General features: G+C 43.7%; 1 protein-coding gene across 4 annotated transcripts in view; it reads left to right on the top strand.

Annotated features, from left to right (window-relative positions):
- Nucleotides 1–25,627, top strand: part of GSE1 (Gse1 coiled-coil protein) — a 510,191-nt gene that overhangs the window by 124,254 nt on the left and 360,310 nt on the right. The window lies entirely within an intron of this gene.

Genomic DNA, 25,627 nt, shown 5'->3' with positions numbered 1-25,627 from the left:
TGTGGTGGAGGCTCCTTCTTTGGAAGCTTTTATACAGAGGCTGGATGGCCATCTGTCAGGGGTGATTTGAATGCAGTATTCCTGCTTCTTGGCAGGAGTTGGACTGGATGGCCCATGAGGTCTCTTCCAACTCTTTGATTCTATGATTCTATGTGCAGAGTAATTTTTTTGTTCACTTTGGAGAAGCTTAGGAGAGTGGGGTCAACTTACACAGCACTTTAGTGGGTCTTTGGGGCTGAAATATACAGGGTTGATTTTTAATATAAAAGTACTGGTATTCTGTGTGTGCTCAGAGGCAAGATCATTCTGTGCAGCAACTTAGGACCCATTCATACTGCAGATGTTATAGCAGTGCTATCTCGCTTTAGCTAGTATGGCTTTGCCCTATGGAAATATGGCTTTCATAGTTTGGTGAGACACTAGAGGAGCCTTTTGGCAAACGATTGCAAACACTCCTCCATAAACTCTCAATCCCAGGATTCCATGGGATGTAAACATGACAGTTAGAGTGGGATCATAGTGGTATAATTTTGCAGTGTGAATGGACCCCTTGCTTCTGTTTTCAGTGGCAACAAACATCACTACATGCACAACATTATGAAAAATAACTGTATGAAATAGCCTTCAGTCTATGTATTTAAGATGATTCAATTTCCATTTTGACTTATCTATGCTCCAAGAAATATTCCCCTTGGAAGCATTTGGGTCTTTAGGTCTTCCAATGCGATTCTGTGATGCGCTTCCATCTCAAGACTATTCAAAATATGGGGTTCACTATGATTTCAGGTATCCACGGGGGAGCCTAGGAATGCCTCTGCAGTGGAAAAGGGGAATATAATGTATGTGCAGATCTGAAAAAGTCCAAAAAAGTCTTAAGACTCCTAAGCATTTCTGAGAAAGGATTGCATACAGTTGAAATTCCCATTTGGGACAGAAGAGGGCGCCAAGCCACAATGGCTTGAGAATTCGTTGTGTAGACCATATAATGCAGATTCAAACTGCATTATATGGCAGTGTAGATCCAGCCTAAGGCGCCATCTACTGTGCCATATAATGCAGTTTGAATCTGCATTATATGGTCAGTGTGGACTCTTATAAGTGTAAATTGAACTGGATTATTTTTATTTATTATTTATTTCTTTAAAACATGTATACCCCGTCCTTCTCAACCTCTGAAGAGAGGCTCAGGAAAGCTTCCAATAGGCAACCATTCAGTTGTATGCATCTATGCTGCCGTAGAATCCAACCTACATGATGGATTCAGATCCCAGTTTTCTGGATCTTGAGTCCAACCCTCAAACTATTAAATCCTGCTGGCTCTTGCAAAGACACATAGATCCATGCTAAATTTGTATATACACGCATACACAAGTATTCATTTCTAGACTGGTATTTCTATCCAAACAGATTACTGGCCATGCCTCATATTGGAAGCTAAGCAGGGTCAGCCCTAGTTTGTATTTGGATGGGAGACCGGCAAGGAATAGAAGGTGCTGGAGGCTCTATTTTAGAGGAAGGAAGTAACAAAACCACTTCTGGGCATTACTTATCCCAGTGGTTCTCAACCTTCCTTATGCTGTGACCCCCTTAATACAGTTCCTCATGTTGTGGTGACCCCCAGCCATGACATTATTTTCATTGCTACTTCTTAATTTTGCTACTGTTATGAATCGTGATGTAAATATCTGATATGCAGGATGTATTTCCATTCACTGGACCAACTTTGGCAGAAATACCTGATATTCCCAAATCTGAATACTGGTGGGGTTGGGGTGGGGAATAATTTTGTCATTTGGGAGTTATAGTGGCTGGGATTTATAGTTCATGTATTTATTATTTATTTATTTTGAGCTTTTATAACCTGGTCTTCTCGACCTCCGAAGAGGGACTCAGGCCGGCTAACAGCATAGGATTAAAATACAATAAGATAAACCGCAGTAAACATCATAATACAATAGTACAAAAATACATTAAAATACATTTATACAACTTACAAAAGGTCAGTTTGTCAGAATAAATCATAAATTCATCGCCATCCGCCCGTGTGGTCAGCAGTTATTGACTCGGTCATCATTTTGCAAATGCAGTATTCCAAAGCCATGTTTTTACCAGCTTTCTAAAATTGAGGAGGGAAGGGGCAGATCTAATCTCCATTGGGAGGGAGTTCCAGAGACGAGGGGCCACCACCGAGAAGGCCCTGTCCCTTGTCCCCACCAATCGCGGTTGCGAAAGAGGAGGGACGAAGAGCAGGGCCCCTTCAGAAGATATTAATAACCTTGATGGTTCATAGGGGAGGATCCGTTCGGACAGGTAAATAGGGCCGGAGTCGTTTAGGGCTTTATAGGTCAACACCAGCACTTTGAATTGTGCTTGGAAACTGATTGGCAGCTAGTGCATTTTGCACTCCATCAGCGACACTCAGAACTCCCATGACCAACAGAAAATACTGGGAGGGTTTGGTGGGCATTAACCTTGAGTTTTGGAGTTGTAGTTCACTTCCATGCAGAGAGCACTGTGGACTCAAACAATGATGGATCTGGACCAAATTTGGCACGAATACTCAATATGCCTAAATGTGAACACCGGTGGAGTTTGTGGAAAACAGACCTTGACACTTGGGAGTTATAATTGCTGGTATTTATAATTCACCGACAACCAAAGAGAATTCTGAACCCCACCAACGATGGAATTGGGCCAACTCCCCACACAGAACCCCCAAGTCTTGAAGGGACTTGTTGGTGTGAGCCTCCCTCCAGCCTCACACACTCTCCCTCTCCAGCACATGCACACCACGGTACCATGTAGGGAGCATGCCTTCTCTCCCCTCCCCATTTGGAGTCTCAGAAACAGCCCTCCCCTTGGTTGAGATGCCGGTCAATTACAATGGAGGAGGGCTTTTGGTAGGGGGATTCACCATCTGTTTCCAAAAAGGAAGAGAAGGGCAGGCAGGAAGATCTTCATCCTTCTCTGTCAAAGGGGTTCCTAAGACCATCCGAACTATATATTTTCTGATGGTCTTTGGCAGCCCCTCTGAAACTCCCTTGGGACCCCCCAGGGGTTCCGACACCCAGGTTGAGAAACACTGACTTAACCTAATGCAGGAAACAGGGCCTTCTCTGTGGTTGCTCCCAGGTTGTGGAACTCCCTCCCACTGGAAGCTTGTTTGGCGTTGGCTTTGCCCCTTCTCTTCATTGTATTTTCTTTCACTTTTTAATTTTCTTTATATCTCACTTTTCTATCCATATGGGACTCATAACGGCTTGCTTTCTTTTCTCACCAAAGCAAAGAAATTTTCAGTTAAATGTTGTCTTGGTTGTAAGATGTCTTTTAGACCTTTCTTCCATTTTTAATCCCTTCTACAATTTTTACTAAAAGGCACGTCAATAGATCGACTCTTTAGGGTTTTGTAGCTTTATCTTTCTTAGCCTGCTTTGTGTCCCATGCCAAGGAAAAATGTATTAAATAGATAAATAAGCAAGGGAGCACGCCTTCATCGGAGAAAGCATGCCCGGGCCTCAGCTGACACTGGGACTCTGCCCTCCGGGATGGAAAAAATTCAAATACACAAATTGGGAAGTTTTTGCACGGGGGGATATTCGGGTCATTGGAAGCAACGTGATGGTGGATTTCGTTCAGACTTTCCACCGACTCTGTTGGGTTTTTTTTTTTGGTCCATAGCTCTGCCTTCAGATTTAAATTCTTTGATGATCTGGGTTGTAGGTTTTTCCAGGCTATATAGCCATGTTCTGGAGGCATTTTCTCCTGACGTTTCGCCTGCATCTATGGCAAGCATCCTCAGAGGTAGTGTCAGGAGGATGCTTGCCATAGATGCAGGCGAAACGTCAGGAGAAATGCCTCTAGAACATGGCCCTATAGCCCGAAAAAACCCACAAGAACCTAGTGATTTCAGCCATGAAAGCCTTCGACAATAAGAGAAAGTTCCCCGAAAGTCAGCCCGTCTGCTAGAAAAGAGAGAAAATAAATCCTTATCTGGTTGTAACGGCAAACATAATGTTTTCCTTTTGTTTCATGAGACAGGGAAAGCTTTATATGAGGTAGGGAAAGTATTTTTGCTCAGCCTGGTCAATGCTGGAGCTTCGTGACCGTCTTGTTACAAAGTAGACTTCTAGTTTCATGTTTCAAGTTTTGCCAGGTTCCTGTTTTGGACATTGGATCTCCATGCTGCCTTGTTCTTCGAGTTTTGCATCTTTGGACGTTGTATTTTTACCTTTGAACCTTGAATTTTATGGACTATCTGTTACCTTTGGAGTATGCTGTTTTGAACTATATTGTTTCTACCATTTTTACTGCTTTGCTTACATATATCCTTCATAGAGTCATAGAATCCTAAAGTTGGAAGAGACCTCATGGGCCATCCAGTCCAACCCCCTGCCAAGAAGCAGGAAAATTGCATTCAAAGCACCTCTGACTTATGGCCATCCAGCCTCTGTTTAAAAGCTTCCAAAGAAGAAGCCTCTGCCACTCTCCAGGGCAGAGAGTTCCGCAGCTGAACAGCTCTCACAGTCAGAAAGTTCTTCCTAATGTTCAGATGGAATCTCCTTTCTTGTAGTTTGAAGCCATTCTCCCACGTCCTAGTCTCCAGGGCAGCAGAAAACAAGTTCACTCCCTCCTCCCTATGACTTCCTCTCACATATTTATACATGGCTATCATGTCTTCTCTCAGCCTTCTCTTCTTCAGGCTAAACATGCCCAGCTCTTTAAGCCGTTCCTCATAGGGCTTGTTCTCCAGACCCCTGATCATTTTCGTCGCCCTCCACTGGACACATTCCAGCTTGTCAATATCTCTCTTGAATTGTGGTGCCCAGAATTGTACACAATATTCCAGGTGTGGTCTAACCAAGGTGTGGTCTAACCAAGAATAAAGGGGGAACATGACTTCCCTGGATCTAGACACTATGCTCCTATTGATGCAGGCCAAAATCTCGTTGGCTTTTTTTCCCGCCACATTACATTGTTGGCTCATGTTTAACTTGTTGTCCACGAGGACCGCAAGATCTTTTTCACACGTACTGCTCTCGAGCCGGGCATTGTCCCCCATTCTGTATCTTTTCATTTCATTTTTTCTGCCAAAGTGGAGTATCTTGCATTTGTCACTGTTGAACTTCATTTTGTTAGTTTTGGCTAATCATCTCTCGAATCTGTTCAATAAACTGCTTGCTGATTATACTGAACTGGTGTGGTGTTTAAGGACAGAGGTGTCCTAGTCTGGGATACAACAGTGTTGTATTTTAGTGTCAGTGTTGACTTTTGTGGAGAGGTGGCTGCTAAGGTAGTGGAAATGGTGCAACATTTTCTAACGTTGCACCATTAAGCTATATTTCTGGCATTGAAAAGAGATTGGTTGCTTCATTTTCCTGAAAGAGCCCTTTGGTTTCCTCGATGTTCACTGAGAGGCCAAGCTTTTTTGTATGCTTCTGCAAAGGTGTTTAGAGTGGCTTGTAGGCCTTCTTCTGAATGAGCATTGGCTAATAATCCATGGGCAGCGTTTGCTGCCCAACATTCCTGAGAGTTGGCCTACATTGGTCAAGCCTTGCCAAGGTGTCTTTCCCACTAGTGAAGAATTCAGAAGCCAGGTCGCCGCTTTGAAAAGCCTTGCGTGGGTCCCTCTTCCCACCTGTTCTTTTGTTTGCTGTGGTTCTTTTGCCCTTGGAAGCAAGGTGAGGCATACCTTTCCCCCCACGCAGCTGCTTTAGGGCACGCCCTGAAAGGGAATTAACAAATTAGTTAGGGAAAGACAGGCTTGGGGCCAAAGGCAGCACAGGAGAGCCTTTGTATGTCCCCGCAAAGGCATCTTCTCATCTTATCTGGAGTTTACAAAACTTACTCTTAAGAGAAAGGAGTTGCATCAGGTTGGGATGGCCTCCTAAAATCCAACCTTTCAAGCCTGTTCCAGGTCTTGTGCTGGCCAGATTACCCCATGTAACATGATATTTCTTTTGTTCCTGGGTTATAAATGCCATTTCCTAATTGGTTCTGTCATTGAAAACATGGGGAATGTTTATTAAACTGCACCCTCCTCTGATGGTGTCACCTGGAGTAGTCTGGACTTCTACATTGGGTACTTACTTAGGTGATCCCTCGTTTTCCGAGGAGGATTGTCTTCCAGTATTCTTGTGGGTCTGTATGTGGATGTGGAGCCCTATTCTTGCTCTGCATCTTCTTCCGCAGTGAGGGCATTGGTTTCCAGGTGGAAGGCGGTCTCAGTCGGGGTTGGCTTGACGCGCCTTCCTCTTGGCACGCTTCTCCCTTTCACCCTCCATTCGTGCCTCTTCAAATTCTGCAGCACTGCTGGTCACAGCTGACCTCCAGCTGGAGCGGTCAAGAGTCAGGGCTCCCCAGTTCTCAGTGTCTATGCCAGAGTTTTTAAGGTTGGCTTTGAGCCCATCTTTAAATCTCTTTTCCTGTCCACCAACATTCCGTTTTCCGTTCTTGAGTTCGGAGTAGAGCAACTGCTTTGGGAGACGGTGGTCTATCGGACAGATGGCAAGCTATTCAACCTCAGCAGACTGAAAGCCAAAACCAAGGTTACAACAACATCTGTTATAGAACTCCAGTATGCTGATGACAACATCGTCTGTGCGCATTCAGAAGAAGATCTACAAGCCACTCTAAACACCTTTGCAGAAGCATACGAGAAGCTTGGCCTGTCATTGAACATTGAAAAAACCAAGGTACTGTTTCAGCAGACACCAGCCAACCCCTCTCCAATGCCAGTGATACAGCTTAATAGTGTAACATTAGAAAATGTTGATCATTTCCGCTACCTTGGCAGCCACCTCTCCACCGAAGTCAATATTGACACCGAAATACAACACCGCCTGAGCTCTGCGAGCGCAGCATTTTTCCGAATGAAGCAGAGAGTGTTTGAGGACCAGGACATCTGTAGGGATACCAAGGTGCTTGTTTATAGAGCTATTGTCCTCCCAACCCTGCTATATGCCTGTGAGATGTGGACTGTCTACAGGCGTCACATGCAACTCCTGGAACGATTCCATCACCGCTGCCTCTGGAAAATCCTGCAAATCTCTTGGGAAGACAGGTGGACAAATGTCAGCGTGCTGGAAGAAGCAAAGACCACCAGCATTGAAGCGATGGTCCTCCGCCATCAACTCCGCTGGACTGGCCACGTTGTCCGGATACATTGGGTAAAAATAAGATAAATCAATGAAGACTAAGTAAGTAAATAAAGGGGGAAATCAGAGGATGTGGCTGGAGCAATACAACCCCCTGAGACCTAAAAGTGGTTCTAAAAATACCATTTCCTAACAACTCTTAAGCCTCAGGTCCCATTTACATTGCCATATATTGCAGTTTCAAAATGCTTTTTAACTATGTTTGCCTGCATTATATGGCAATCTAGACAGGGCCATATAATACAGTTTCTGAATCCAGATTGAGGAAGAATTTCCTAATAGAGTGTGGTTGTAGGTCTTCTTCTGAATGTGCACAGACTGCATTGTCATCGGCATATTCGAGTTCTGTAACAGTTGTTGTTGTGACCTTGGTTTTGGCTTTCAGTCTGTTGAGGTTAAATAGCTTGCCATCTGCCCAATGAATGATTTCCACTCCAGAACAACTTCTTTCAAAGTAAGGACTGCACAGTTAAACAGGAAATAATACTTTCAGTCCAGGATGAGAACATTTTTCAAACGTTGTTACATAGTGTTCTGGAAGAAGGAAGGTCTGTTCGAGATGGTGAGCCTACAAGTTGGACAATTTCACAATTGAAGGACTCTGAATGCCTTTCCAAAGATGATGCTTTGGAAGTAATGGAGTTTCTCCTGGCTTGGGCCATGAGCCTCTTCTGGCCAAGGGGACAACCGCAGTTACTTTGTTTTTAGCCCAGGGCTGCATTGAGATTTCATTAAAAGTTCTTTCTGTTATTGCATGTAAAGCAAAGGGTTGACCTTCATTAAAAAACTCATGCTAAAATATAAATCAATCTTTCAAGTGCTGCTTGAGGCCCCATCTAGACTGCCATGTACTGCAGTTGAACTGCATTATATGAATCTACACTGCCACATAATAATAATAAACCATTATGATTATGATTAAGATTATGATTATTATTATTATTATTAGCTGTACCCAGCCACGTGTTGCTGTAGCCCAGTCTGGTGAAATGAGAAAGAAAGAAAAGAGAAAGAGCTGGCTCTAATATATGTGATTTCACAATGAAAAGAGAGAACCGAGAAAGAGATGGGTTCTAAGATATGTGATTTCATAATGCTTTTGGGTATCCAATATTTTGGATATACAATATTTTTTGTTTTTCCATTGTCTGTGCAGATGTAAATATATGGCTATCTACGACTGCCTGGCCATCTGTCTGGAGGGCTTTGATGGTGTCTTCTTGCATGATAGAAGAGAGTTGGACTGAATGGTCCCTTGGGTTTCTTTTCCAGATCTGTGATATCTATCGTGTGTGCATGCAAATTTATCCTATCCTATCTATAGCTGGCTGGCCATCTGCTTTGTTGGTGTTTTCTTGCCTGACCTGCCTCTCCCTGCTCTCCTGAGGCCCCTCTCTCACTGCAAGCTCACAGACCGCCTCCTTGTCCTTCTCTATATAATCCTTTCCAAAGGCTTTCAATGTCCCTGCCTCCCTCCTCCTTTCCTTCCCGTCAGTGAGACAACCATCACTTGCAGCATTTGGTGGGAAGAGAGTGCCTTTCAGTGGGCAAGGCGGGAACTTTCTCCTCCAGCCAATGAGTGAGCATGGAGGAAGGGAGAGGGGGCAGTTCCTAGCACGGAAGATGTTCGGTTTAGAACTTTAGCAATTGCTTGGCTGTCCAGCAGATGGTGCTGTTTTTGAAGCGAAACTTGTTTTTACCTGTTACAGGTGTGACATTTGTATAATAGTTGGATTTTGACAACCTTTTAACCTTGGCCTGTTTAATTGCTACATTATGTCCAAATTTCTAAGCAATCAGTTAAATATTTTGGGAGTTATGAGGTCACTCACAAACAGACATTTACATTTTTATTTATATAGATTATCATCATGTAGTTCAATGCAGTTAAACTGCATTCTGAAACTACATTATATGGCAGTCTAGATGGGGCCTGAGTTTTCTTGTTTGCTTGCAGTGACTCTAAGGCAACCCTATCATGGGATTTTCTTGGCAGGATTTATTCAGAGGAGTTTTTCCTTTTCTCTGAAGCTGAGAGAACGCGACCTATATGAGGCCAGGGATTTGAACCTTGGTCTCCCAGAGTCCTAATCCAGCACTCAACATCCCCTCTGGTTCTATTTCCTTCTTGTATAATTTGTGTGTGCCAAATGCCAAAAGCTGGCGCAGCTTGCCCTTTGTGCTCAACCTGCAGCCTTTGACTCCAACCTCCTTTTGTTTTGTTTCTCTTTCTTTGCTTTGGACAAGAGCCTACTCTTTAGAAGCTGCGCCAGCGTCAAATGCCGTCTTTCCGAGTCTTCCCTCTTTAGACTTGCCTGCAATTTGTGTCCATTGCAGCGATGCCTTCTGTTGTTTCCAAGCCCTTCTTTCTGCTTCTCTTCCCCGCCTTTCCCTCTCTGTGTAAATAATGAAATAAGGGTGCAGTATCTTGAGTCACTGGCACTTCTCCCCGCAGGACCCCCTGGCAGGGACAAGGAGATGTTAAAGAGGTCGCCCGGCTCTCAAGCGCCGCAACGTTGGTGTCAGGGCAGCAACATCTCTCCGCATTAATCGCAAGCAGCGTCAGATTCGCCCGCGAAAAAAATCAACCCTTTTGTCTTTTTTGACTCGCAGACTAGCGAGGGAATCAATCTGCCATCTGCCGACTTGACCTGTGCATGGGAAGTGACGTCAACGGGGGGCTTTTGTAGTCCGAACGTTTGTTGGTTTCTGCATTCGCCTTCTGGACGCATCCGACGTTTTCCAGGATCCCTTTTGATACCTTCATTATAGTCGACCCATGGGTCTCTTTGGGACCGCAGTGCCTTTGGCGACCTCCTTTTCCTCTTGACTTTGATATGCTGTCATGTTTCAGTGGAAGAGCCAATATCTCTTCTCCCCCCCCCCCCCCCCAACTCCTTTTATATTCCCACAAAATGCACACAAACCCTGCCCCGAAATGCCACGGGGCACTGCATATAGATAGCAACCTTGCGCCCAAATCGTCACCGCACCGAGATCTAATTCGTTGTGAGGCTTTGAGGACAGGGCCAGGTCGAAGGAGCCCTCCTCCTCCAGGAGGGGATGGAGAGCGGCTTTATCTGGCTGGACAGATCCCTCTTAATTGAGCAGATATTCTGCATTTGCAAACAGATGGCTCCTTTGCATCAATTATTTCTTATCTGTGTAACGGGGATGATTTCCTGACAGATAGCAAAGGGAGGGGGGAAAGACATGAAGAGAGTCAAAACAAGAAGCGGCACACAGAAAGAGCTTCCCCTTCCCCAAATACTGCCTTTATATTCCCCAAAGCGAATATGCCCTTGCATTGAGTCATCCTGGAAAGAAGTGACTACTTGGATGCCATGAAGAGGGTCGGGTCCTGGACCTAGTCCTGTTCAATATCTTTATTAATGACTTGGATGGAGGTTTTGAGGGCAGGCTGAGCAAGTCTGCAGATGGGACCAAATTGGGAAGGAGAGCAAATACTCCAGAATCATAGAATCATAGAATTACAGAGTTGGAAGAGATCTCCTGGGCCATCCAGTCCAACCCTATTCTGCCAAGAATCAGGAATATTGCATTCAAATCACCCCTGACAGATGGCCATCCAGCCTCTGTTTAAAAACTTCCAAAGAAGGAGCCTCCACCACACTCCGGGGCAGAGAGTTCCACTGCTGAACGGCTCTCACAGTCAGGAAGTTCTTCCTCATGTTCAGATGGAATCTCCTTTCTTGTAGTTTGAAGCCATTGTTCCGCGTCCTAGTCTCCAGGGAAGCAAAAAACAAGCTTGCTCCCTCCTCCCTGTGGCTTCCTCTCACAGATTTATACATGGCTATCATATCTCCTCTCAGCCTTCTCTTCTTCAGGCTAAACATGCCCAGCTCCTTAAGCCGCTCCTCATAGGGCTTGTTCTCCAAACCCTTGATCATTTTAGTCGCCCCAGAGGACAGGATCAGGATCCAAAAGGACCTCAACAGATTAGAGAGCTGGCCAAAACTGACAAAGTGAATTTCAACAAGGACAAATGTAAGATATGACACTTAGGTGGGAAAATGAAATTTCAAAAATGCAGGATGGGTGATGCCTAGCTCGACAACAGAGGCCCATGTGAGAGAGATCTTGGGAGTCTTTGTGCACAGTTGAACATGAGCCAAGAGTGTGAGGCAGCAGCTGAAAAAGCCAATGGTATTTTGGGCTGAATCCAAAGGAATCTAGTGTCTGTAGAGGGAAATCTTGGTACCTCTCTATTCAACTGGAATACTGTGTCCAATTTGTGACATAATGTAAAATAAACCACATGTAGATACGTTTGATCAGTCCAAACACTGCCTTGCGAGAGAAAGAAAATATGCCACACAGGTGAACAGTAAAGAACAAGTAGTTTACTCTTCGTAAATCAGAACAACATATGTACAATGTGATCAGTTGCATCAACTCACATAATGTCCTTTTATGAGAGATCTAAAATGGTCTTTCTTTGTCCTTGTGGATAAACTCCTCCAGCAGCTCATAAAGCGAGAGCACACTCCAAACTCTGTCTCTCTCTGCTTCTCTCTTCTTCTCTCTGAACTTGCATAACTCAAGCCTGAACAACAAATGTAACAGTAACCAAAAGTCCCAGGCTTAGCCATCTCCCTGGGCATAGCCCAGGGGTCCTCAAGCTTTTAAAGCAGAGGGCCGGTTCATTGTCCCTCAGACTGTTGGAGGGCTGGACTAGATTTTGAGAAAAGCATGGACAAATTTCTATGCACACTGCAGATATATTGTTTGTACTGCAAAAAACACAAAAGTACAGTATTTAAAATGATGAACAATTTCAACCAACATGAACTTACCAGTATTTCAATGGGAATTGTGAGCCTGCTTTTTGCTAATCAGATAGTCAAGTTAATTCAGGTTGTTGTTGTTGTTGTTGTGTGACTTGAAATTGTTTCAGACTTAGGGTGACCCTAAGTCTAAAAGTTAGACCAGGGGACGAGTAAATGACCTTGGAGAGCCGCATCTGGCCTGTGGGCCTTAGTCTGAGAACCCCTGGCATAGCCCGACCAATAAGCTTCATGTATTTAATTTTACAGTTCACACACACACACACACACACATTTCTTGCATGCTCCAACACAATTCTGGGCACCACAGTTTGAAAGAGATGTTGACCCCGGCCCAGTATACCTGTCCAAACGGATTCTCCCCTACAAACCATCAAGGTTGTTAAGATCTTCTGGAGGGGTCCTGCTCTAGGTCCCACCACCTTCGCAATCGCATCTAGTGGGGACAAGAGACCAGGGCCTTCTTGGTGGTGGCCCCTCACCTGTGGAACTCTCTCCTGATAGAGATCAGATCTGCCGCCTCCCTCCTGACTTTCAGAAAGATGGTAAAATCTTTGGCTCTGGAACTTAGCATTCTCAGATTGATGATCGAATCAATAACGGTTGACCACAAGGCGGATGGTGGTGAATCTGTGATTTACCTTGACGAATTGGCTTTATGTAATTCTTGATCTGTATTTTAATGTGTTTTAAAGTATTAATGTACTATGATGTTCTTATGCTTTAGTTTATTTGTATATTGAGTCTCTGTTGTTAGCCGGCCTGAGTCCCTCCTCGGAGGTCAAGAAGACCAGGTTATAAAAGCTCTAAATAAATAAAATAAATAAACTATAACGGTCAGAGGTCTGGAGACCATTAATCCATTTGAGGAGCATGTTAAAGAACTAGGTCTGTTTAGCCTGCAGAAGAGAAGGTGGAGGGGAGGCATGAGAGCCATATATAAATAGATGAGAGGGTGCCATAAGCAAGAGAGAGCAGGCTTGTTTTCTACTGCCCTGGAAATTAGGACTCAATGGAGACATGGGTTCAAATGATAGGAAAGGAGATTCCATTGAACATTAGGAAGAACTCCCTGACTGTAAGAAAAGCTGTTCAGCAGTGGAACCTCTCTGCTTTGGAGACCAGTGGAAGCTTTTTCAATGGAAGCTTTGAAAAAGAGGCTGGATGGCCATCTGTCAGGAGAGCTTTGATTGTGCTTTTCCTGCAAGGCAGGGGTTGGACCTAGATGGCCCACGTGTTCTCATCCAACTATTATTCTATGATTCAGAGTCATTTTCTTATTAGTTCCTTCCTTCATTTCCTTGTGCCTTGTGGCCCCCCTTCTAAGTTCGCTCCCGTTGAAATATTCAGGATGTTGTATTATTTCTGGACTCTTTGCAGATCCTTACTTAGCAGTAAAAGTGTGAGTCACCCCAGATTAGATACAAACCAGTCGGCCAAAAAGCACACTCTACAAAGGAAGCACAACTGGAGGCAGAAAGATGGGAGGCTTAAGTGTGGATTCTTGCACCATTGCAAGGAAGGAACAGCTGAGCTCCCTTCTGGCTTTGGAGCATCAAAGAGCTGGGACAGATCTTGCTGAAGATTAGATCTCATAAACCAAAGGTTTTGGGAAATGATCGTCATCCTTGGCTATCTCTGTGCCTCTTTTTAATGGGGCAGCTTACTCCAGCAATGCAATGACCTTTGCTTCTTTTGGTCGCCATTCTCAGGACATCTTCCAACTTGTCTATATCATTCTTGAACCAATTTGCCCAGAACTTGACACAACATTATTCCAGGTGAAGGTCTGACCAAAGCAGGATAGCATTACTATAGTGTTACTATTCACCTCTGGACACTATAATGCTATTGATGTGGTCTAGAATTGCATTGGCTTTTTAAGCTGCTGAATCTCCTTGCTGGCTCGTATTCAAGTTCCACAGTGGGTTTCCACAGCTGAGCAGAATAGAGTGAAGTATGACTTCCTTCAATGCCAGGTTCCCCATTTCTCTCTCCTCTCCAATAATAATAATAATAATAATAATAATAATAATAATAATAATAATAATTTATTTATACCCCACCTCCATCTCCCCCAAGGGTACTTGGGTTGGCTTACATAAGGCCATGCCCATCAATACAGTAAAAACACAATATAAACACAAAACACAACAACAACAAAAATTAAGATGCAAAACCAATATATAAGTAAACAACACAGCAGCATAAAAATCTCTCTCTCTCTCTCTCTCTCTCTCTCTCTGGAATACTGGTAAGACATAAGAACTTTTGGGAGGAGATTTACTGTATTTCTTCAATTCTCACTCTCCCCCCCCCCCCCCCCCGTATAAATATACCTATACATTGGGTGCGTCTTAGAATTGCAGGTATATCTTAGGTATTGTTGATACTGAAATGAGGGGGCATCTTACAATTGATAGCATCTTGCAATTGAAGACACAACTGTAACTATATTGATTTCGTATTGATATGGCATTGGCTGTATGGTGCGTGGAGGGATGGGTGTGTATGGGTTTTTTTGTGGTGTGTGCTAGGGAAAGCATTTAATTCCAATGTACAATGACAATAAAATTCTATTCTGTGTATTGTCGGAGGCTTTCATGGCTGGAATCACTAGGTTACTGTAAGTTTTCTGAGCTGTCTGACCGTGTTCCAGCATCATTCTCTCCAGACGTTACACCTGCATCTGTGTTTAATGGCATCTTCAGAGGTTTTGTTGGCCGTGAAGCAAGTGGAGTGTATATATCTCTGTGAAATAGGTGGGAGAAAGAACCCTTATCTGTTTAAAGCAAATGTGAATGTTGCAATTAGCCAGCTTGAATAGCACTGAGTAGCTATGAATCTGCAAAGTCAATTGATAAGGGTATCTCCATAGAGGCAGCCTGGAATGTTGTTGACAGGAGGCATCCTTTGTTTGAGAGATGTTAACTGGCCTTTGATTATTTGCTGTCTGGAGTTCTCCTGTTTCTGAGTGACATTCATTATTTACTGTCTTTGTGTGTAGGGGGATGGTGTGTGTAGAGAATATTTCTTTTTATTAATATTTTACATAGGGTATAGTAGGGATATGGGGAAGGATAGGAGTGTTAAGATTAAGTAAAGGAAAAGTCTTGTCTGATCTTGGGGCGGGGTGGTGGTGGTGTTCATCTCCATTTCTAAGCCAAAAAGCTGGCGTTGTTCATAGACATCTCCAAGGTCATGTCAGCATCGCTACATGGAGCACCGTTATCTTCCTGCCGAAGCGGTGCCTATTGATCTACTCACATTTGCATGTTTTCAAACTGCTAGGTTGGCAGGAGCTGGGGCTGACAGCGGGAGCACACCCCATCCCGCATATTTGAATCACCGACATTCCGGTCAGTAAGTTCAGCAGTTCAACCTGCTGAGCTACTAGCGACTCCTCTTAAGATTAGTGTTCATAAATTAATAAATCGTAACAAATATCTAATAAATCATCAAGAGAGAAAAGAGTGATATGGAGGGCAAGGGGAAAACGTTATGTAACCTTTGACTATATTACATCCAGTTTTTAGTCTCTGTTGCTCACCGGGGCGACATACAGGGAGCATACCACCCCCCTGCTATGCCAGCTCCACTGGCTGCCGGTTCAGTTCCGAGCACAATTCAAGGTGCTGGTCTTGACCTATAAAACCCTGTACGGTTCCGGTCCACTGTATCTGTCCGAACGTATCTCCCGCTACGTCCCACCTCGGAGCTTGAGATCATCTGGGGAGGTCCTGCTCTCGACCCCACCACTCTCACAAGTGAGGCTGGTGGGGACGAGGAGCAGGGCTTTCTCAGTGGTGGCCCCTCACCTGTGGAACTCACTCCCCGGGGAAATCAGAGCATCACCATCCCTCCTCTCCTTCAGGAGGAGGGTGAAAACTTGGTTATGGGACCAGGCCTTTGGGCAACCAGGCAATTAAAGATCAGCAGGATGGATGAAATGGTATTAAAAACGGATCTATGAGACAGCAAACACTGACAACGTAAGGGAGGAATTTAGGTTTGTATTGATTTTATTGATTTTTATTGGAATAATGCATGAAGATGTTAGAAATTGTGAATTTTATTGTAAGTTCAGATGATTGTTGTGATGCTGGCATCTAATCGTGCCTTTACTGTGTAAGCCGCCCTGGGTCCCCTTCGGGGTGAGAAGGGCGGGGTAAAAGAACCCCAAATAATAAATAAATAAATAAATTACTTACGGTCTTGATTCTGGTATTTTTTAATAGTCTGTGCTATATGCGATTGCATCCCATCACACTGCCCTGCTTTACTTTTCCTTATCATTTCACTTGGCCAGTTTCGGCTGACACTTTCCTCAGTTTCCCTTTTGTACTCCTTTATCTTTGCACCCTCCTTTACCAATTGCATGTGGTGTACTGATTAGAGCCATGCAATTTTTGGCTCCTTTGCTCCGGATAGGCCTTTCCTTTGAAGAAACAGCACAGTTTGCTTGCAAAGCGGAGTGGTTTGGATGCTTGTGGATATTATTGCATGCTGCTGGCAGCTCATCCGGCAAAGGAACCTGCTGGTGCTGCAGGTGACAGAAGGGACTGCCTGCTTCCCCTTCCTTCGCTCGCGTCTCGCTTCCTCTCCCGCATTACTTCTCATCAAGCGCTGCCTTCCCCGAGGGATCCGCAGGCCTCCCTTAATGCAGGCAGACGAAGAACATGATGTCTTCGGATCACAGGCAATTACCGAGGCTGCGCCGCATCAAACACAGCTTAAGGAGGGAGCTCTGCTGGGCCAAGCGTCCTTATTTGATGGCGAAGGAGCCGGGAACACATCAAAAGAGCCTGCGTTTCCCCTTCACAATCCCACAGGGAAACCTGCTTCCCAACCAAGGTGGAGAGAGCCACCTCTTCTATTTCTCTCTCTCCCTGGATACCGAGACATGGCGATATGTGATAACTCTTTCTAGGCCTTAATACAGTAGCAGTAGTAGTAGTAGTAGTAATATTTATTTATCATATTAGAAGCGAACCATAACAATAATAATCAAATACCTCTAATATCCTAGGCCCTTGGGAAGAGGCCAATATTCAGAGATGAACCCCAGACACGCGGATCTAATGTGCACATGATGTTATGTATATAATAGTAATAATACTAATATAATGACTGAGAATCTTAAAGAAGGCATGGGCCAACTTCGGCTTTCCCTATAGTGCTTTGGACTACAGCTTCCACAATTCCTAACAGCAACCAAGGGCAAGATGGATGGATGGTATCCTTGAAGTGACTGGATTGATCTTGAAGGAGCTGGGGGTGGTGATGACCGACAGGGAGCTCTGGCGTAGACTGGTCCATGAAGTTGCAAAGAGTCGGAAACAACTGAACGAATGAACAACAACAAAGTAGGCTGTTTAGGAATTGTGGGTGTTGGAGCCCAAAACACCTGGAGGACTGAAGTTGTCCCATGCCCACGCTAAACAAACAAACATTGCAAAAATTCTATAAACATACGTATTAAATGCATATTGATACCATTTTAATTGCCATGTCTCAATACTATGAAGCCATGAGATCTGTAGTTTGACTAAAAGTGCATTTACACTGTTGGAAGAATGCAATTTGATACCCTTTCTATGTCTCAGTGCTATGGATTGATGGAATCTATAGTTTGTTGAGGCACCAAATTCTTTGGGAGGCAAGGCTTTTAAAGCCCTTGTGAAACTACAGGTCCCAGGATCGTAGAATCATAGAGCTAGAAGAGACCTTGTGGGCCATCCAGTCCACTCCCTTCCAAGAAGCAGGAAAATTGTATTCAAAGCACCCACGACAGATGGCCATCCAGCCTCTGTTTAAAAGCTTCCATAGAAGGAGCCTCCACCACACTCCGGGGCAGAGAGTTCCACTGCTGAACAGCTCTCACAGTCAGGAAGTTCTTCCTAATTTTCAGATGGAATCTCCTTTCTTGTAGTTTGAAGCAATTGTTCCGTGTCCTAGTCTTCAGGGGGCAGAAAACAAGCTTGCTCCCTCCTCCCTATGACTTCTCACAACACTGAACCAGGTAGTTAAAGAGATGTCAAACTGCAATTATTCTGTAGTGTAGATGCATCCTTTGCTGGAAAACCCTCAGCAACAGCCTTGTTCAAGTGTGTAACAAAGTACTGTTAAAAAAGCAAAATAATAAAGTTATGGTAACAACGTAAGGAGTGATATTTCGTTGCTTCTGTAAGGTAACAAGTAACACACAGTTTAGACAGGCCAGTCTCTTAACAAGCCTGGATTTTGTTTTGTTTACAAGCCACTAAAGAAAGAAGCAATGCAACAAGTTGGGATGTAAACACTGTAGAACAAGGAATGGCCTTTTCCAGGTAGACTTCAGTTACACTGCATTATATGGTCAGTCTAGGCCCATATAATGTAGTTTAATTACATTTAACTGCATTTCATGGGTCTACATCAGGCATGGGGAAACTGGCTGTGTCAGGAGAATATGAAATATGGCCATACAGCCCGAAAAACTTACAATAACCCAGTGATTCTGGCCATGAAAGCCTTCGACAATACATTATTTTCTGTTGGTCATGGAGGTTCTGTTTGGGAAGTCTGGCCCAATTGTATCATTGGTGGGGTTCAGAATGCTCTTTCATTGTAGGTGAATTATAAATCCCAGCAACTACAACTCTCAAATATCAAGGTCTATTTTCCCCAAACCCCACCACTGTTCACATTTGGGCATATTGAGGATTTGTGCCAAGTTTGGTCCAGATCCACCATTGTTTGAGTTCACAGTGCTCTCTGGATGTAGGTGAACTACAACTCCAAAACTCAAGGTCAATGCCCACCAAACACTTCTAGTATTTTCTGTTGATCATGGGGGTTCTGTATGGAAAGTTTGGCCCAATTGTATCATTGGTGGGGTTCAGAATGCTCTTTGATTGTAGGTGAACTATAAATCCTAGCAACTACAACTCCCAAATGACAAAATCAATCCCTCTCCCAAACCTCACCAGTATTCAAATTTGGGTGTATCGGATATTTGTGCTAAATTTGGTCCAGTGATTGAAAATACACCCTGCATCTCAGATATTTACATTACGATTCAGAACAGGAGCAAAATTAGTTAAGAAGTAGCAACAAAAACAATTGTATGGCTATATTGTCGAAGGCTTTCATGGCCGGAATCACTGATGCAGGCGAAACGTCAGGAGAAAATGCCTCTAGACCATGGCCATATAGCCCAAAAAAACCTACAACAACCCAATTGTATGGTTGGTGTCACCACAACATGAGGAACTGTATGAAGGGATCGTGGCATTAGGAAAGTTGAGAAACACTGGTCTAGATGTATCCAAAACCATGGTGCATCACTTTGGTATTGATTTCTGCTCTTGTTGGGAATATTACTGCTTGGGGGTCTTCATGGACCTTCAATATGAAAGATATTAGGAGTTTATTCAGACTCCGAGGTCCTTCCTTGCTGTTTCCAGGATGCTCAAGGACTCCCTGTTAGGAATATAGGAGACGAGGGAGGCTTCGTGTTTAATTAATCCTCGATCAGGGCCTAATATCGGTTTAATTGCTCACTGATTATGCATTGCCTGGTAATGGGGCCGTTAGCCAGCCAGGGGTGCTAATCACAATTAATGATTCCCCTTACTCGGTCTGTGTGCATGCAAAGGCCAGCCCACTGTAATAGACCCCATCTATCAAGAAGTCGCCTTTCCAGCAATATCTATACTTTGGTTGTATTTACACAACCTAATAATGCAGTTCGGAAATGCATTATATGGTCAATGTACACCAGGCACAGGCAAAGTTTTTTTCTGATGGTCTTTGGTAACCCCTTTGACACCCCCTTGCGACCCCCCCCCCCAGGGGCCCTGACCCCTAGGTTGAGAAACGCTGATCTACGCTGTAGAATGAATGCAGTTTGACCCCATTTTAATAAAGCATGGCTCAATGTTATGGGACCCTCAAGAGTTGTAGTTTGGTGAGCACTGGTGCCATTGTATTTATTTATCTATCTATCAGGAGCAAACCAAGCAGTTGTATTGCATTTTTTAACAACCAACTCAACAAACAAACAAAACACAATGTTTGCAGACTTGGTAGTTGATTAAATGTCCTTTGACAAGTATATGGCCACTTGGAGTACCTCTGGTGTTGCTGCAAGAAGGTCCTCCATTGTGCATGTAGCAGGGCTCAGGTTGTATTGCAGCAGGTAGTCTGTAGTTTGGTCTTCTCCCCACTCGCATGTTGTGGATTCCACTTTGTGGCCCAATTTCTTATGGTTGACTCTGCATCTCGTGGTGCCAGAGCACCGTCTGTTCAGTGCCTTCCAAGTCGCCCCGTCTTCTGTGTGCCCAGGGGGGAGTCTCTCATTTGGTATCAGCCATTGATTGAGGTTCTGGGTTTGAACCTGCCACTTTTGGACTCTCGCTTGCTGAGGTGTTCCAGCGAGTGTCTCTGTTGATCTTAGAAAACTATTTGTTGATTTAAGTCGTTGATGTGTTGGCTGATACCCAAACGGGGTGGGCTGGAGATGTCACTGCCTTGGTCCTTTCACTATTGGCTGCTACTTCCCGGCAGATGTCAGGTGGTGCAATACCAGCCTTTGTAACACTATGTAACACTATTTTTTCCCACTTGATTCCATCATAAAAACATGGGAATGGTTTATTAAACTTTGTTTCTGCGGGAGTGACATCCTGCTGTAGCACATTTTGCTCCAGTTTTTCAATGAGTATCTCATTGGCCACCTCATCACATTGGGAGGGGAAAGCATGGGTGACCATCTCTTTAAAAGTAGAGAATTGCCCATCTTACGTCGTCAGCAGCAGTCCCGTTCTGCGTTCTGCCTCCCCATCACACTCACAAGCTGGCAATACACTCCTCTTGCGTTCATCACAAGGTCAGTATTACTTCCATGTTATGAAATCAGGAAAAACAACAATATCCGAAAACCAAGAGATCCCTTGCCCAGCCCAAAGCCCCTTACAGTAGAGGAGACTGTCACCAGGTTAAAGCAATTCTTTACATGGGAGCGCTGCAATGCTCCAGTGGGATTCCTTCCCAGGTAATCCTCAGAGCTCGAGATGCTTGTCTGTTCTTAATGTGAAAGGCACATGTCTGTGTTTTAGATGGATTAGGGATCAGCTGGTTTTCCCTGTAGTAGGCGGTAAGAGCACCTAGAGCTTCGGAGAGCTTCTGTTCTACCATCTCAAAGCTCCCTGCTTGAGCAGTGATGGCACGATAATCAGCATAGATGAAGCTCTCTGTCCTTTCTGGCAGTGGCTGGTCATTTGTGTAAATGTTGAACATGGATGGAGCAAGCACGCTCCCCTGAGGCAGGCCGTTCTATTTCCGCCATCTGCTTCTCTGGCCCTGGAACTCAACAAAAAAGCTCCTGTTTGCAGTAAAAGCTTAGGGACAAAAGCCAGGTAGAAATGTCTGAGGGTTTAAGAAAAAGTTTGAGACCAATAAAAGAAACAGAGCCACCGCTCTTCTCCCTTTTAAAGAAATATGCATGCAGAAATAATCAGCTCAGACAGAGAGATAAAATGTAAAAAGGCTTTACTTACAAAACTTGCATGATGTAGTGACATAGAAGTAAAAAATTCCTTGGTTAAAGACAAAGTAATGAAATCCAGCCTCGAGGTGGTAAGCAGGCCTTCTTTCATCCAAAAAGGTTACATCTCAGCAAAACAAGAGAAACCAAAAAGAGGAAGCGAAAGAAGAAGAAACACAAAGGAAACATCCTCCTTATATAGGTTTACAGGACCATGTGTCCAGAAGGCTACGTGACTTGAAGACATATCTCAAATGGTGGTCAACTCTTTAACTTACATGCATATTCAAATCAGGGTCATAAAATTTGGAATGCAGGGGTTGTGTTACAGCAAGGGGCAAACAGAAAGTGTCTCTTCAGAAATGCATGAAATTGCTTTGGTCCAACAACTCCACTGGCTGCCAGTCTCCTACCGAGCACAATTCAAAGTGCTGGCTTTAGCCTATAAACGGTTCCGGCCCAGGCTACCTGTCGGGATGTATCATCCCCTACGAACCAGCTTAGAGACTTAAGCTCATCTGGGGAGGCCTTCTCTTGGTCCCACCTTCCTCACAAGTACGGCTGGTGGGGACAAGAGACAGGGCCTTCTCAGTGGTGGCCCCTTGGTTGTGGAACTCTCTCCCTTGTGACATCAGATCAGCCCCCTGCCTACTAGCCTCCAGGAAGAGAATCAAAACCTCACTCTGGGAGAAGGCTTTTGAAAATTAGGGCAATGCAGTATGCCAAATATAGAATTATGTGCAGTTTGACCTTGGAATGGGCTTAGACCTTGAACTCTGGATGACATGTTTTTAACTTTGAATGTACATATTTTAACCATGTCTAATATGTTGTAATTTTAAACTATTTTAGGTGAATTTGTTGTTTTGAGGCACAGTGTATGTGCCATTGTAAACTGCCTTGAGTCCCCCTGCTGAGGTAGAGAAAGACGGGGTATAAATATGGCAAATCTATATAAATAAAAATGTAGTGTTCGTTTGTGGGATTAACATAAATTAAAAACCACTGGACAAATTGACATGAAATTTGGACATTACACCCCTAACAGCCCATCACCCATAACCCCCCCCCCCCCCCCAAAGAGCAGAAAGGACTTAAACCCAGAAAGCTAAATGATGAAAAGTTAAATGATTATACAGAAAAAAGGGAAGGAAGGAAGGAAGGAAGGAAGGAAGGAGGGAGGGAGGGAGGGAGGGAGGGAGGGAGGGAGGGAGGGAGGGAGGGAGGGAGGGAAAGAAAGAAAGAAAGAAAACACAAAGAAAGAGAGAAGGGGGTGGGAAGGAAAGAAGGAAAGAGAGAAAGAAGGAAAGAGGTAGAGAAGGAAGAAAGAGGAGAAAGAGGAAGGGAAAGAAAAGGGGGGAGGAAGGAAAGTGGTAGAGAAGGAAGGAAGGAGAGAAGGAAAGAAAAAAGAAAAGGAAGGAAGGAAGGAAGGAAGGAAGGAAGGAAGGAAGGAAAGGGGGAGCAAAAAAAGGAGGGGAAAAAGGAGAAAAAGAGGAAGATTGGCCACAGCAACGCGTGGCGGGTACAGCTAGTAAATAAATAAAATAAATGAGCTCCGTGCTTCTCCGTGCTTGAAAAGAGGCTGAAGTGTCTTACGACTGGGATATTTCTTAGTGTGATGAGGTGCTGAGTCTCAACCAATTCAACCTACTTCGTGGCAGCCACAAAAACAACAAAGTCTCTGGAGTAGAACAACTACTTTTCAAGTAAGGACTGCACAATGAAACAGGAATAACACTTTCAAACCAGGAACATTTTTCAAATGTTGTTTACATAGTGTTATTAAAGTGGTGTCAAACTACATTAGTTCCACAGTGTGGACATTGCTGTGTGTGTCCTGACCCCCCCCCCCCCAACCTTCCTCTCTTTGTAATAGCTTAAGTTGCAAGTGCCACCTACTCTGAACGGGATCAATCGCAGCCTAGATAGCTTTTGTCTCTGATTATATGTTTACAATCCCTGGCACATATTTCAGAGTTCTGATGTCAACCTCTAGGTTCTCTCTCACACACACACACATATCCAAGCAATGCAATCTCAACGCTGGGATGCCACACATGGTTTTCTACAAAGTCTGGGAGGTATTGAGGTGTGTGCAATCTTTGTGCCCTTTGATGGTCCATTACTTCCCTTCCCACTAAACGTTGGGCAGCTTGCTTGCTATTGGCTCACACCCTTATTTGCCAAAATCCCTCCTGAAGCTGACCTTAAATAACCTTCTGACACCTCTGTGTCTCCCAGGCACTCCTTTGATACCACTTGAACTGGCTCAATGCTATGCAATCATGGGATATGTAGTTTTACTAACGGTGCAACTTCACTGGGTTTGCTGGGAGGGCATTGATATACTGTCAAATAAATACTATTTGACACCACTTTGAGTGCTGTGACTCAATACTATCATGAGATAGTATCATCCATCCATCCACCCATTTATCCATCAATTAATTCATCCATCCATCCATCCATCCATCCATCCGTTCATCTATCCATATCCACCCATCCAGCTATCTATCCATCCATCCATCCATCCATCCATCCATTCATCCATCCATCCATCCATTCATCCATCCATCCAGTTATTCGTCTATCTATTGATCGATTGGATCAGCATAAAATCAGTTCTGCATGTCAGCCCACTGCTTATGTGTTCATAAATCAAATGTAGGAAAGGATGAATTCCTGCTATTGGCTTAAGTAGGTTTTATTGCCAGAACTTTCCTTCTCAATTTTCCATCTTTGTGGGATTAACATTACTCTTGTATATACTCTTGTATATATGAATATTCCTTTAAAAATTCCTTTAAGATCATTCTGCAGCTGAATCTCTGGAATACTGCTAGATGCTGGGATTCAAATTGTCCTGGAAAGTACCTCCTCTCTATAGCAAAACCCATCAAATTTAATAATAGCTATCAATGAGAAAATGTAATAATAGTATCATCATTCTGCAGTCAGATTGCATGTCATGTAGAAGGGGGAGAACAGCCTTTAACAGATGTAGGTTATGTTAATTAAGTCCATGCATACCATTTCTGTAGTTTACATAATTTATTCTGTGTTTATTAATGTGCATAATTGCATCTGTTTCTGGTGGACATGGGACGAAGGCCTAGGAAAGGCAACACAGCCATTTATTTCTCTTCTGCCCACTGGAAATCTTTCTCAGTTCAGACATTTCAAGCCTTCCTTTGCAAAAATACCAACTTTTTCTTTTTCTTTTGATAAGTAAAGAAAAAAAGAAAAAACTAAGCTGAGCTCCTTATAAAATAATTGTTGTTTGCAACTTTTCAGGATATGCCTTGCAGTATGGAAGTGTGGCATGTTCACAGGCATACGATGACACTAAAAAGGGGGTTTCTTTTTTGGAACTACAACTGCATCTACACTGTAAAATTAGCACACTTTGACACCACTTGAAGTGTTAAATTGTATTGGGGGAAGTCAAGCTGCATTGGCAGAAGGCAAGGTGAAGGTTGCATTCCTGATTGGGCAATTCACTCTGGATACCTTTGAGGTTGCCATTTGAGGATTACGTTGCTCAAGATGCAATGGGAATAAATGTTTGCAATGCAGTGGTTGAGGTTGCCCAATGTGCAGGTTGCACCAATCGATGGTGCCTTCAAAGACAAATAAACAACGGTCAAAAGGATTGCCACATGCAACCGTCGTTGTCGCAAACGGCGAGGAATTAATTGATCTTTCAGGTTTCTTCCTTGTTGGTTGAGGCAGAGCTTCTCAGGCTAGTTCATGTCTCAGGACGGCTCACATTTGGCAGCAATTTGATGCCACTACACGTAACACAGCAATATAATAACAATTAAAACAATAAGTAAGTAAGTAATTCCTAACTGCCGATGATAATAATAGTAATGATGATGATGATGATGCCACAAATACCATCTGCCTGTGACAAAGAACTGGTGGGATCACAAGCTTGAAAAAGTTACAGAAAATGAACACGTCAAACTATTCTGGGACTTCCGAATTCAGACTGACCGAGAAACAATTTTGATAATTTTGATACAATTATATACTATATGCTTTTTGGATATTATACTTTCATAGATTGCTTTGTGTTTGTTTTGACATCCAAGTATTCTGGGACATTGTATAGTAGCAAAAGCTTACTTTGC

This window comes from Anolis sagrei, chromosome 8, assembly GCF_037176765.1.
Source record: "Anolis sagrei isolate rAnoSag1 chromosome 8, rAnoSag1.mat, whole genome shotgun sequence".
In the NCBI taxonomy this organism is placed as follows: Eukaryota; Metazoa; Chordata; class Lepidosauria; order Squamata; family Dactyloidae; genus Anolis; species Anolis sagrei.
Note: the sequence above shows the minus strand (reverse complement) of the source record. Positions and strands in the feature narration are given on the sequence as shown.